At 43.4% G+C, this 13,937-nt stretch overlaps 1 protein-coding gene across 1 annotated transcript in view; it reads right to left on the reverse strand.

Annotated features, from left to right (window-relative positions):
* Ube2d1 (ubiquitin conjugating enzyme E2 D1) overlaps positions 1 to 13,937 on the reverse strand; it is a 30,336-nt gene that overhangs the window by 15,505 nt on the left and 894 nt on the right. The window lies entirely within an intron of this gene.

The following is a 13,937-nucleotide window of genomic DNA, read 5'->3' on the forward strand; positions in this document are numbered from 1 at the left end:
TAGGGAAGTGGGGGGCGCTATGGGGGACTTTTGGGATAGCATTGGAAATGTAATTGAGGAAAATATGTAATAAAAATATTAAAAATCAAAAAAAAAAAAGTCTCCAAGCTCAGACGTTAGAATGTTCTCGGTTTTATTTCTAGTTTAGAAAACCTCAAGACCCCATTCCCTCCTGTTTATTTGGAATACTGCTGATCTAACTTTGAAGCCACTGCTTCGGGTAGCTCCTCCCAGTGAAGTAGAGGGTCTGTGTTGAGCTAACCTCATCTCAAAGAAGATGGGGCCCTGACCACTGGCATTGCTCTGGGTCAGCAGTGACCAGAAAGGCTGTGGGCTGTGGTGTGGATGAAGATCTTACAAGAATGTATTCCCTGCCCAGTTTAACCACCTGGGCTAGTTATAAAAGTTCAAAGGGTCTTTCCACACACACTGTGTCCTAAACGCACAATTCAGGTTATGTCATTATATCTTAGAATCTGTCTTAAAGCCGGGCAGTGGTGGTGCATGCCTGTAATCCCAGCACTTGGGAGGCAGAGGCAGGCGGATTTCTGAGTTCGAGGCCAGCCTGGTCTACAAAGTGAATTCCAGGACAGCCAGGGCTACACAGAAAACAAAGAAAAAAAGAAAAAAAAATCTGTCTTAAAGACCAAATGGTGTTCAACTCTCTCCAGTCACCAAGGAGGTGTGTTTGACGGTAATTACCCAAGGCACCGAGTTCAAGTGCACTTCCGAATTTGTGGGGAAAATAGGTGTCTTCACAAGATGTGGTCCAGAAGGATAGGGAGGAGGTCATGAATTCTTAGAAGTGTGAACGGCTAGGCCACCCAGGAAACCTACTTAAGAAAGAGCCAAACAAGGTGGACCTCAGGGGTGTGATCCTCAAAGTTCAGGGCATCTTTCTGGGACAGGAAAGGGGCTTTCTATAGAACTAGGTAGGATACCTTACTTGATGCAAAGTGCCTTTATATACAATGCTAACACTGAGGGGCTGTGGAGATGGCTCAGTCTCATAAAGTGCTGTACATCTGGCACTCACATCAAAACTGGGCAAAGCAGAACCCACTTGCAATTCTAGTGCTGGGAAGGCAGAGGCAAAGGACCCATGCAAGTTCCAGGCCAGCCAAGCGCTACATTGTGTATCAAAGACCTGTATCAAAGGAGAGAGAGAGAGAGAGAGAGAGAGAGAGAGAGAGAGAGAGAGAGAGAGAGAGAAGAAAAAGAAAGAAAAAATAGACAGGCAGAAAAACAAAGTAGAGAGACTTACTGGGTTGTCAACCTGTGACCTCCATGTGCGCATATCTGCAATATAAACACACACATGCACACATGCACAAAACGGGCCCAGGTTCACCAAGGATATGCAAATTAGAATAAAATGCTACGCCAGCTTACATGCCAAAATGGCTAAGAAGTCAAAGAAGCAAGTATCCATGTTGGGAAACTTGAAGCAAGTGGGACCCTTTGTCTGTGTGCACAGAAAACTGGTAAGAAGCAACATGCAAGCCCAGATATCGTTCGTGTATCACAAAGTGGTCTTACTGTCAAATGCAAGCCTGACACACATACGTTCACCTTGGGGGCCTCATTGGCAATAGCCCCAATCCAAGGACAACCTTAATGTCCACCAATAGCAGCAGAGCTTGCTATGTATCGAGGCAGTGTCAGTGAAGACACCTGAGCTCCATGGAACAGTTCAGATAAAGGTGTTAAAACAGTACACGGGAGACACCAGACAAAGCATAGGTTTCCCTTTAAGGGCAGTTCAAAAACATCCGGGCGTGGTGGCGCACGCCTTTAATCCCAGCACTCGGGAGGCAGAGGCAGGCGGATTTCTGAGTTCGAGGCCAGCCTGGTCTACAAAGTGAGTGCCAGGACAGCCAGGGCTACACAGAGAAACCCTGTCTCGAAAAAACCAAAAAAAAAAAAAAAACCAAAAAAAAAAAAAAAAAAAAAAAAAAAAAAAAAAAAAAAAAAAAAAAAAAAAAAAAAAAAAAAAACAAAAAAAAAAAAAAACCAAAAACATCGGCTTACCTGATGGCAGGCAGAACCAGCCAGAGATGCCTCTGGGACTCTTGTGAGGGACTTCCTGCGTGTCAGGCTCACAGTTGTCTTCATTTTGTAAAAATCCTTCACTGTTCTGTACGCTGTGCTCATGTATTTTGTAGTTCACCAGATTTTACACTGTTACTTTAAAAATTATTTTTAATGGTATGTGTGTGTGTGAATGGGGAAGAGAGAGGGGGGAACCCAACTTGCATCCTCTGTAAGAACAGCAAATGCTCTTACACACTCTTCCATCTCTGCAGCTCAACACTGTAACTTTTAAAATGAGGCTTTCCTTGATGAATAACATGATATTAAAAGCAAGGCTGTATGGAGTTCACATCGAAGCAAGCACCCTGGGTGAAAGTGCGCATGCCTTGTGGACTTGCACTTCAGCTTCCTTTCAGAACTCCAAAAGTGGAATGGACTGTTGGTGAGATAGGTTAGGTTTCCTCACATCTGAGACAACGGTTAGCAGAAGCCAGCCCTCTATATCCGAATATAGATCAAGCAATGAATAAATACCATCAACACAGATGAAAACACTCCCGAGAGGAAAGGGGTCTCTGCCAAAGAAGCAGTTTTCTAAGTTCTTGTGACGGATGTGCAGTAGGGGGTATCTAAACTTCAGAGTACAGCTATTAATAGGTTACAAGCCAATGTCCTTATAGCTTGACAAGAACCAAAACAACAACAACAACAAAAACCAAACCAAAGCAAACAAACAAAAAAAACCCAACCAACTAACCAACAGACGAACAACAAAAAACCAAAAACCTCGCAAGGCTGAAAAAAAAATGTGTACTTAAGGGATTTCTAGAGCCTTCTGAGGCTAAGCATGTCTATTCCAGGGCAGACTTCTATAATCAGCAAGATACAAAGAGAAGCATTGGGAGGCCTCGACTGAATTTAAATGGGCACAGATGGCGTGTTTATAACACACCCCCACAATATGCTAAGTGTTCTCCACCAAACCAACCAGGACACAGCCCCTGCCTCTAGGGACTTAACGTCTAAAAGTAGACGAGGCCCGCCTAATTCAAAGAAAGCAAACAAATACAGGGAAGGAAAAGCCTGGACTGGAGAGAAGGAGCCTGTGTCCATCTCTTGGCTCCAGCATCAGCATCAGCAGAGGGGAAGGGCAAGCCAGAGTGGCCTTATTTTCCCTAAGGCTTAATATGATGCTGTGCAGTAAATATTTGTGGAGAACTGATGCTGGGCACACTGAAAAATGCTGTTGTGGTTGTAACAGGCAGAAGGTCTGAACCTGCCTGTGAGACAATATATAGCCTGTGATGGCTGCATGCAGCTGGCAGACAGCACACGGCCAGGCACAGGGACTGATTTATGGCTGCAAATTTAAATTATCCAGGGCCAAGCACAGGAGAGCATTATTTCAACCTCCCCTGGCTTCACCAGCAATTAATTGACAGGGTAAAACACCTCTACCTCAAAACCCCAAATGAGTCAATGACCCTTACTGGTCTGCATCTCGCTGCCCCCTAATTTGGTGTTGCCTCTCAAGGGATATAGGAGCTACATTTGGTTTGTCTACAAATAAACATTTTATGAGCTTATAGTCCATGCGCCGATGTCCTCACCTGGCAGACTAGAGCCCTTTCAACAGAGAGACGTCAGAACAAAGTGTCTCCTGACACAGGCCCTCTCTATGCATTTGAGTTAAAGAATATCTTGAAGCCGAGCACGGTGGCGCACGCCTTTAATCCCAGCACTTGGGAGGCAGAGGCAGGAGAAACCTTGTCTCAAAAAACAAAACAAAACAAAACAAAACAAACAAACAAACAAAAAAGGATATCTTTATTTTACACCACATGGTTTCTTCCTAGGAAGATTTCAAAATGCTGACATTCAATTAGTTACCTTATAGGAGCCAAGCTCTCACTTCAACAAGCTGGTCCTGGCTGCTTCTCACATTGGGGTGCCTGTCAAAGGTTGCTTTTAGCTGGGTGTCTGTGACTGTAGGCCTAAGTATGTTTGGGACTCAGGTCCCAATGGAAGCAAGCCATAGGTTAACCTCCTCAGGTTGTTCGCCTTGTTTCTCAGATTTTTACCAATTATTTGTGTGTGTGTGTGTGTGTGTGTACATGTCTATGTGTGTGATGTATGTACATTTGTAAGCATCATACTGTTATGCACACAATGATGTAAGAGGCCAACTCTTGGGGCTGATTCTCTTCCTCACAGAGGCAAGTCTCTACTGTCATTTCTGCTTATACCAAGTTGGCAAACCTGGGAGCTTGTAGGTCATTCTGCCGACTCTCCGATCTTGCCGTAGGAGTGTTGAAATGTGTGCTACCTCATCTGGCTTTTCTCCATCGATCAAACCCAGGTCATCAGACTTGTACGGCAAGTGCTTTATCCACTGAGGCATCACAGAGGCCCTGCTTTGGGGGTGTGTGTGTGTGCGCGCGTGTCTATGTTGTATGTATATGTTCACATGGATGTTCTCATTCTGAGAACAGCATCTCTCATAGGCCTAGAACCTGCAAAGCAATTTAGACAAGCTGGCCAGTGAGCCCAATGAACCCGCCTGTCTCCCCAGCACTGGATCACATGGACACTCAGATGCTTCTACAGGCACTCTGGTTCCCACTCTTATGTATAGCAGGCACTTCCCCCACTAAGTCATTGATGCAGCCCAAGGCAGCTCTCCAAAGAGATGATACAGACAAAATCCATAGGGGTAGGAGGCGGGTAAAGACAGCAGCGACCCAGGTACCTTTGTTCCACTGGTATGCATTGGGACCAGAATCCAATCTAGAATAAAATTTGGAGGTAAGGATAGGGAGTTTTTTCTACCCAATGTGTCATTTATCCACAGGGTAAAAGCGTTGTAGTCACCTGTCTCTGTTGTAGTCAGAGCAGAGACCTATTAGGATTAGGAGCTGGAGAGATTCCACTAAAGCATCCAGGTGCCCACTGGATGGCAGGGGGAGGAGCCTGAAGAGACTCAGAGCCAGACAACCTTGAAGACTTAACTTGAAGAGCCAAGCAAAGGTCGGGAAGGGTTGGGTCAGAGTACCTCCAGAGAGCCCTTCAGTGTTCTCACCTTCTCACTTCCATGTCCTTCTGCCACGGACCCAGGTAAAAACACCTGAATGTGAACAGCCCTTTGGCTTTTCCCACCTAAAACCCTGCTGATGCCAACATGTCCACAGGATACCAAGTGTGTCAGGCCTCTGCAATAGTTTCCATCCATTGCAAAGTTAGGTTTACAGCAGGGATGGCAGTATATGCCACTGGTGGTTCTCAAAACTTGAAATGCCGAGAATAACAGGTTCGAAGCTGGCCTGGGCTACACAGTAACTTGAAGGCAAAAACTGAGACTACACAGCTAGGCCCGGTATAGAAAGAAAGAAAGGAGAGGAGAGGAGAGGAGAGGAGAGGAGAGGAGAGATGGATAGAAAGACAGACCTCTTTGCCCTACTCAAGATGATTTTCAATTTTCTAAAATATTATCTTGCCTATACTGTATTGTTCAACATGGCTTCCTGTTAGGAATTTTCTTAATCACCTCCCCCTCTCAACTTATACACACATTCATATTCATATTCATGTTAATTCTCTCTCTCTCTCTCTCTCTCTCTCTCTCTCTCTCTCTCTCTCTCTCTCTCTCCCTCCCTCCCTCTCCCTCTCCTCTCCTCTTCTCTCCCCTTGCCAATTAATTCAATTAATTTTTTTTTACCAACTTTACCTTTTGTCTTCAGGTCTTACCCTAAACATCATTTAATTAGCAGGTCTCTCTCATCCTCTGTGGGTCCCTACTCTATTCCCAGATTCCTTGCCTGCCTTTGTCCAGGACATTCATCAGAATAGCACTGCGCATAGGGAATGACATTACATCCTCCTCAACCAGCCGTAGATTAGGATACGTTTCATGGCTTCACCAGGCAGGCTCTGCATTGAGTAGACAAGTCTCAGCATTGCCCTTCTGGGTCCTCCATTCACCAAGGTCCCACGCTCTTCCCCATCGTTGCTTCCCAGAGGCATGGTTATCTGCTCCAAATTAGTCAAGTCTGCTCTCTTGAGTTCTATAGCTTTCTGTACAAAGAGGGAGTCCCTATGTCTTTCACCCTCCTATGTCCATCTTTTCCTCTGAAGAACTCCTGATTTCCTCCAAATGAATTTGCCCTCCCTGTCTGTTACCTCCTCCCGGCAGAGATACGTTGTGTTTTCCTTGTGGATTCCCTACATCTATCTAATTATAGTTACAGTTTTCATCTTATCCTTATTACTAGTTATACCTACTCTCTCATTAATCTCCTCATTCATTTAGTATACTTTGTATCAGAAGGTATTCTATAAATGCATCACTTGTGATCCCTAAAATTCTTATGGATGACGCAGCTACATAAGGCAGCGCTCTCCAATTATCTGGAAAAAAAATTACCCTTAAAGGACCAAGACACATGTCAAAGAGATAGAAGCCAAACAGAATTAGAAAAGCACATTACAGTACCAGCCCACCATAAAAGCACTTCTTTGTACCACAAATAATTGATCTCAAATCAGAGGACCCACTAACAGTCTATTACACATTATGATGCCAACATTGGAAATTTCTTATATCTCAAAAACATCAGAATTTGTCTCACGTGGCTGGAGAGCACATAGCTCAATTTTTGTTTTTAACCTTTATGACAAGTTCGGATAGCTGCTGAACAGAACAAAACGCAAATGGCATTTAAGTTTTCTGGAAATTATAAAAGAGGCCCTGATACTGCTCAGTGGTAGGGTCCTTTGCTTAGCATGTGGGCTTGATCCCGCATCATAGTGGGGAAGAGAATTAGAGGTTGCTATTATGCATACACACACGCAAACACACGTATGTATAATGGACACAGCACACATATGCACAGAAGGGACCACCTAGATGCTCAAATTCACTCATCAGGTTTCTAGATGAGGCTTTCCTGGCCAAGGTCAAATAGTAAACCTAGGACCAAGGTTCAGACTGTCTGACCTCCAGTCCAGCCCTCTTCACACCTGGATCCACTCACCCCAGGACCATGACAACTGGTGGTCTCTGCTTTTCATGATACCCATGTGCTGAAGCGAGGCTATGTGCTCAAGAGAAATAACACATGAGAGTAAGCGAATGAAAGAGGATTCTCTCTCTCTCTCTCTCTCTCTCTCTCTCTCTCTCTCTTTCTCTCTTTCTCTCTCTCTCTCTCTCTCTCTCACACACACACACACACACACTCACTTTGGAGCTCACAAAACACTGCTTCGTAAGCTTTGAGAAGTATTTGTGCTCAAAGACACTGTCAGAACTAAGAAAAACAAGACAGGACATGACTGCACACTTCACAAAATGCATGGCAGACTCTAGTCATAAGGAATATGCTACACAACACCTCTCCCCACTTAACCTTATTTGCTTGTTTTAAATGGTTGATTTTTTAAAATGAGTTTTATTTTATTATTTTTGTATACATGGGTGTTTTGCTTGACTGAATGGCAACATGTCTGGAGGCCATGAAGGCTAGAAGAGGTGTTAGGCTCCCTGGAACTAGAGGGCATAGACAGTTGTGAGGTGTTGTGTGGGTTTGGGAATCGGAGCAGTGTTCTCCAGAAGAGCATCGAGTGCCTTAACCACCGAGCCATCTCCCCAGCTCCAATACTGCCCTTTGATTTCTACCTTACCAAAACTTACCATTTAGTTCATTTTAACCAAGGGAGATGATGTTTCAGGGGGGAAAATTCAAATAAGAGAGAAAACCTAGTTTTAAAATAAACACAAACTTGTTATTAAACATTACTTTTCACAGCTCTATTCTTTTGTAAAGTCTTAATTTTATTTTTATCTCTCTGTGTATATGCAAATGTGTGTGGCTTCCTGCAGGGATCAGAAGAGGGCATGAGATCCCTAAGGCTGGAGTTGCAGGCAACTGTAAACCTCCATACAGGGTGTGAATGCTGGGAACCAAACTCCATCCTCTGGAATAAGAACGAACACACTTTGAGCCATATTTCTCTCCAGCCCCCAGAGTTCCCATCTTCTTTTTCTTCTTCTTTTTTTAAATTTATTTTTTATATATATGAAAAATATGAGTATATGAGTACACTGTAGCTGTTTTCAGACACACCAGAAGAGGTCATCAGATCCCATTACAGATGGTTGCTGAGAATTTACCTCGGAACATCTAGAAGAGCTGTCAAGTGTTCTTAACCTCTGAGCCACCTCTCGAGCCCCAGAGTTCCCTTCTTAATAACTGGCAGAGAGTAGGCCCTTAATTGTTTATGTTTGAAAAAAAATCCATCTTAAACTGGGCACCTTATTGCACACCAATGGATCGCAACACTCAAGAGGCTAAGGCAGAAAGAACATGGGTTTGAAGCCAACTATTCAGAATCTGTCTCAAAGTAACAGTAACTAAAGTAATCACGGTGCTACTCTTGAACACTATGGTGTGACATCACTAACTGTATACTTTGTTGCTACTTGAAACAGAAAACAATGAGTGTCTGAGTGTCGACACTTTGTATCAACTGGAAATGTGTCTAAGCCCAGAACATTTTATCTTATGTGTGGGTGAGTGACAGGCAGGCCCTGTTTTATGAAGAAAGATTTGGAATTTAAGTAAAGATTTTAACAGAGTGGTAAGGGAGAGATAGTATATATAAGGGCAGAGCTTCCTTGGAGAGTTGCCTCATTTGGTCACATTTTGTTAGTGATTTTTTTCAAAACATTCAGCTGTAAATGTTAAGAAACAGGCTCTACATCATGACTTGGTAATCACATATACATAATTTTCTACAGTACCACCCAGCTATATACTCCCAAACTCTATGGCACCAATGGAAAGTAGCCAACCTAAGCACGCACACGCGCAAACACAGGCAAACACACACACACACACACACACACACACACACACACACACACAGAGGGACGGGTATCTGAACAAGTTTAAAGTGGAAGGATAGATGTGAATGTGGCCCTGTCCACTCCTTTGAAGAGGAACCTTTAAACCTGAGAGCCTTCCCATTAAGCAATATGGTATCCCTTAAGATAAGCAACATACCCAGATCAGAAAGAGTGGTTGGCAAAAATACCCAGGAAGAGGCAAGACAACAAGATCCGGAACTTCCAAACTGTACAGTGCTTCCTCTCCACCCCAAGGAGAACTGCACGTGGAAGGCCCTTGTGCTATCTGTGTAAAGCTGAACCAGAAGCAAACTAAATGCACATGATCTCAGCTTCTCGGGGGGTGACATAGACCAAGAGAGTCTGTATTCCCCAGCATACATTTTCCGGTAGGTGGCCCCCAAATTACAAATCCAGACCTACTGTGCAACCCAATGATGCCACTCCAGGACTTTTATGGGCAAGAGAAGGGTCAAGTTACTCAATACCTGTTTTCAATAAAATACCATTTCTTCTGATATTTATATTTCTTCTGTGAGGTGTGGATCAACATATTGCTAAGCCACCATGAACTTCCCTGTATCACTTTTGATTAGCAACACTGAATGAAAATACAGGCCCCAATGCTTTCTGTGTATTTCAGGGAGCCAGAAGGGGCAGGGATGCTCTTTGATTCCTGGAGGCAATCTACATCCATCCCTTGGTCTTTACATGTCTGGCTCCAGAGAACAGACGTCAATAGTCTCATCTAAGTCTATGCTACTTATATCTCCTCAGAGAAGGAGTTTCAGAACATTTAAGCTACCTTTGTTATCATAAAGGAAAAAAAAAGTAGACAGTGGCAAAAGATAGAGTTTAATTACAGGGGCTTAAGGACAGGAAAATTCCCACCACAGATTCTTCCTCCAGAAAGAATACTGCTTCCTCTCCTCTTGAGGCAAACTGATCATCTACAGACAATAAAGATGCTGGGCTCCGTGTGTTTTCTTCAGGGCTCTCTCCTTCTGTAATCTTTCATTTGATCTTCTAATGTGAATTAGTACTCAAAGCCACGACGGGCACTTAAACGATCAGACCAATTCACAATTATGGCAAATGAAAATTCCACAATAAGGCTACCATCAGACTATCTAAAGAACTCTAAGCAGTTGTTTTTCTAAATCCCTCTGGAAGGAGTCAACGTTTCCAGGGGCATGGGGAAGACGAATGAAGCTGTTATTCTCCAGTGTTTAGTGACAAGGGTCATCTCTGAGGAGCAGGGTGACTGAGCATCACTCAGCGCTGAGCTGTGGTGGCAATTAAACAAGCAGAGTTCTAATTACAGGGTTGAACATCATCTCGCTGAGTATTTGTCTCCATCAATTCATCTGACTTAAATCTTTCTTATGTGTTTATCTTTGAGATAGGGTCTCTTCTAGCCCAGGCTGGCCTCCAGCTTTGTATGAAACGGAGGGTGACCTTGAACTGATCCTTCCCAACCCTGTCTCCAGAACACTGGGATAACAGGAGGGAGCCACCATGCTAGGGATGTGTGCATACCGGGTGAGCACTTTGCCAATTGACTTCATGTCTTTCAGTTAAAAACAAACAAGCAAACAAACAAACAACACCCAACAACATAACGGTCCATATGATGGAGGGAGAGGTCTGTGCTTTATGACCTACTGTCCCATTTGGAATCCTAGCCATTTCCCTATGCCAGATATGTGATCCTGTGAACTCCAGTTAACATCTCCTGCCTTTGTTTCATCATCGGCAGAACGGGAATCAGATTGTTTCTAGCTCTACGGCCTCATGAAGGATCAGACTCATGAAAGGTAAGCTTTTGGCATGGTGTTAGGCAGAGCGACCTCTGCACACGGCAGTGGTTGTCATCCTTTGGGACATGTATGGGTAAGAAAAACTGAAGTCAGTTACAGAGCCGGGAACAAAACCTGGATCCTCTCTTGACCTTGATGGCACAGGCACAGAGGGCCTAGCTGCGTAAGATAACGGTGTTTCCTAGAGCAGCACGGACGCTGTGATTCAGAAAGCCTACGAATCAAAATCAGAGCATCTCAAAACAGTGATGAAACCTGCATTTTAATTTACCTTCGTGCACACAATTTAGGTTAATTATTAAAAAGCCAAATGTTCGATTTTTGGATACAAGGGCAACTTATTTATTCTTGGGGGCACTTGGAGCCTTGAAAGCAGTAGGTATGTGTCTTAGCACTGAGCCACACTCCCAGGCCCAAATGTTTCATTTTGGGACAGAACACTATACAGGGAAGGGTAATTATCTGTGTCACGATATTTGTAAAAGAAAAGCCTTTTGTCTCACTCTTCAGAAGATAGGCCAAAAGAAAAAAAAAAAAAAAAAAAGGCCGAGGTCTAGTACATAGCATGTAGCGGATTATTACCTAAAATTCCTTCTGGAAAATAAACACAAAAGGAGACAGAGACTACGATGTTGATGGCAGCTGTATTAGGGTTCTTTCTCCCTCAGGTCTCAAAGTGTTCGGTATTGTGTTGTAACATTTATCGTTTAAAAAAGGTGATTTTTTTTTTCAAAGCAAAGTGTACTGGAGGACTGAAAAACAGTGTTCAGCAAAGAAACACCTAAAAAACAACTAACAATAGACACCCAACTGAAAGCTGCTCTCTTTTGTCAAATCCACCGCAGGCTTCTCCCCTCCGATTTTGCTCAAACTTTATCCCTTCAGTGATTTAGGCGGCTGTAATAACATCTTTCTCTATGTCTAAAAATAGGCCACGGGTGTGTAAATTTATGAGCTGAAATGCAGAACTGGCACAGGGTGTCTAAATTAGAGTATTAAATCCTTTAGTCTACTCCAGCACGGGGATCTATTTGAAGCGCCTATGTCCACATGCTTTGTAGAAAGACAGTTTTAATCCAACATCATCTTTGTTCTTTTCATAGGTGGAGAAATGAGAAGCTGTGACCATTATTCTCAAATGTGCCAAATCACTTCTCAAGAGATTAAGCCTGGGAAAAACTCGTCCCAACTCCCGCCTCAGGTTCCCTCTTTGAATAAAGAGAACAGAGGAGAATATCAGGGCTTTTGACCTTTCCATGTAAACCCCACCTCAACCTGGAGGTTCAGCATCTTTCCACTGGCAGCCCTGGGCTCTGCAGTGACTCTGTTCCCTGCCCTAGGGACTGCCTCTTTGCCTGCACTCTTGGCTACACCACTGCAAACCTTGAGTTCTATGAGCTTTGAGGCCTGATACTTTAGGTAAAGAAATAGCACTGCCCAATGGCCTGAAGTTTTCTGATTGCTTTAAAAGATACTCAAAAGAAGAAGATGAAGAAGGAGGAGGAGGAGGAGGCGGCGGTGGGTAGGGGCTTGAGAAATGGCTCAGCAGTGAAGAACATTTATTACTCCTTCCGAGGACCCAAGTTCAATTCCCAGCACTCACACTAGACAGCTTACATCACATTCACCAATGGCTCTGGCATCAGGATACCTGATGTCCTCTCTTCTTCCTTCTTCTAGCCTCTGTGGCCACCCTCACACATGTGGCACGTACTCACAGATACACACACTAAAAATAAATCTTTTTTTTTTTTTTTAAAGGCCAAAGGTGAGCATTGAACTCAACATTTGAATGAGATTCAAATGAGAATCTGAACACAGGATGTCAGAGGGCGCTGGAGCTGCCCCCGGTGCAGCCTGTCCAACCTGGACTCGGTTCTAAGCAAGATGACAGGTGAGGAAGGAAGAAAACGGGAGAATCAACTGGGGGGACGGGGTGGCTGGCTTGTATGACTGATGTGATTTGTGGCAGTCAATGACAGGAATATAGAATCATGTGCCCTCTGGTGTCTTCTCCAAAATACCAGTTTGTCACAGATTTCCCATCAGCTGTATTTAAGGTTATCTTCATACTAGATAACTCTGTTTAACACACAGTATCTACTAAACAAAAGAAAGAAAGGAAGGATGAAAGGAAGGAAGAGAGAGAAAGAAGACGTGGACATTTGCCATATTAACATAAGTCAAATACACAGGCTTAGCTGAGCAACAAGATGCATCAAGCCTACACATAAAATAATGTCGTATTTCTCTGGATGGATATATACTCTAGATAACTCCTTTGGTATCTAAGAGCTACTGTGTGTGTGTGTGTGTGTGAGAGAGAGAGAGAGAGAGAGAGAGAGAGAGAGAGAGAGAGAGGAAGAGTGCAAAACCACATGGAAATGTTTCACCATCATGAAAGGAAGCAAAGTTTGAAAACTTCCAAATGGGAACCAACAGTAGATTGATTGGTGTTCAGAAATCGGCACGGTAATGACGACTACAGCTTCAAAATTAAGCTTGTTTATATGGTTAAAAATAAAGTGCCACCATGTTATCTTCAAACGAGAAAACGTCATTATTTAATAAACGCTGATCTTAACATTTTATACCGAGTTGACCTTCAGCGGCACAAAGAACAGCGACGATCTACACAGCTAAGGTTTATACCAAAAACAAAAACAAAACAAAAAAAAAAACCCAACCAACAAACAAAAAAAAAAACAAACGAAAATTTGGCTGCGGGTAAAAGTTGCTGTCCTCTGTAGCGAAAGATGCCTGCTTCCTACCACTCTAACTCAGAACCTTTGCAGTCAAGTGTAGCTGGAAAGGCTGATAAAACGTTTGGGGAGCCAACCATTTCTTGTGAAATCAATTACCAAACACATTATCCACTGTTGGCGCATTTGCTTCTAAAGCGATCCCAAACACCACGTTCCCAGCAGCAAGGACTACCGCTGTAAAATGTTAAAAGACACTTGAGATAGGGGACAGGCCAACAAGAGAAATGGGTGCGGTAAAGAATACAAAGAGAGGGTTGGAACAGATCCTATGTATGGACTGACTGACCCTTCGATTGTCTTCCTCATTCTCTATTCACACATCAAAGCATCCAAACAATTTAATTTGTGGTTCTTAGTGTTGTGCCTTCAACTCTACATCTAAGTTTATCGTGAGGGTGTAAAAAAAAAAAAAAAAAA

Source organism: Mus caroli, chromosome 10 (assembly GCF_900094665.2).
Source record: "Mus caroli chromosome 10, CAROLI_EIJ_v1.1, whole genome shotgun sequence".
In the NCBI taxonomy this organism is placed as follows: domain Eukaryota; kingdom Metazoa; phylum Chordata; class Mammalia; order Rodentia; family Muridae; genus Mus; species Mus caroli.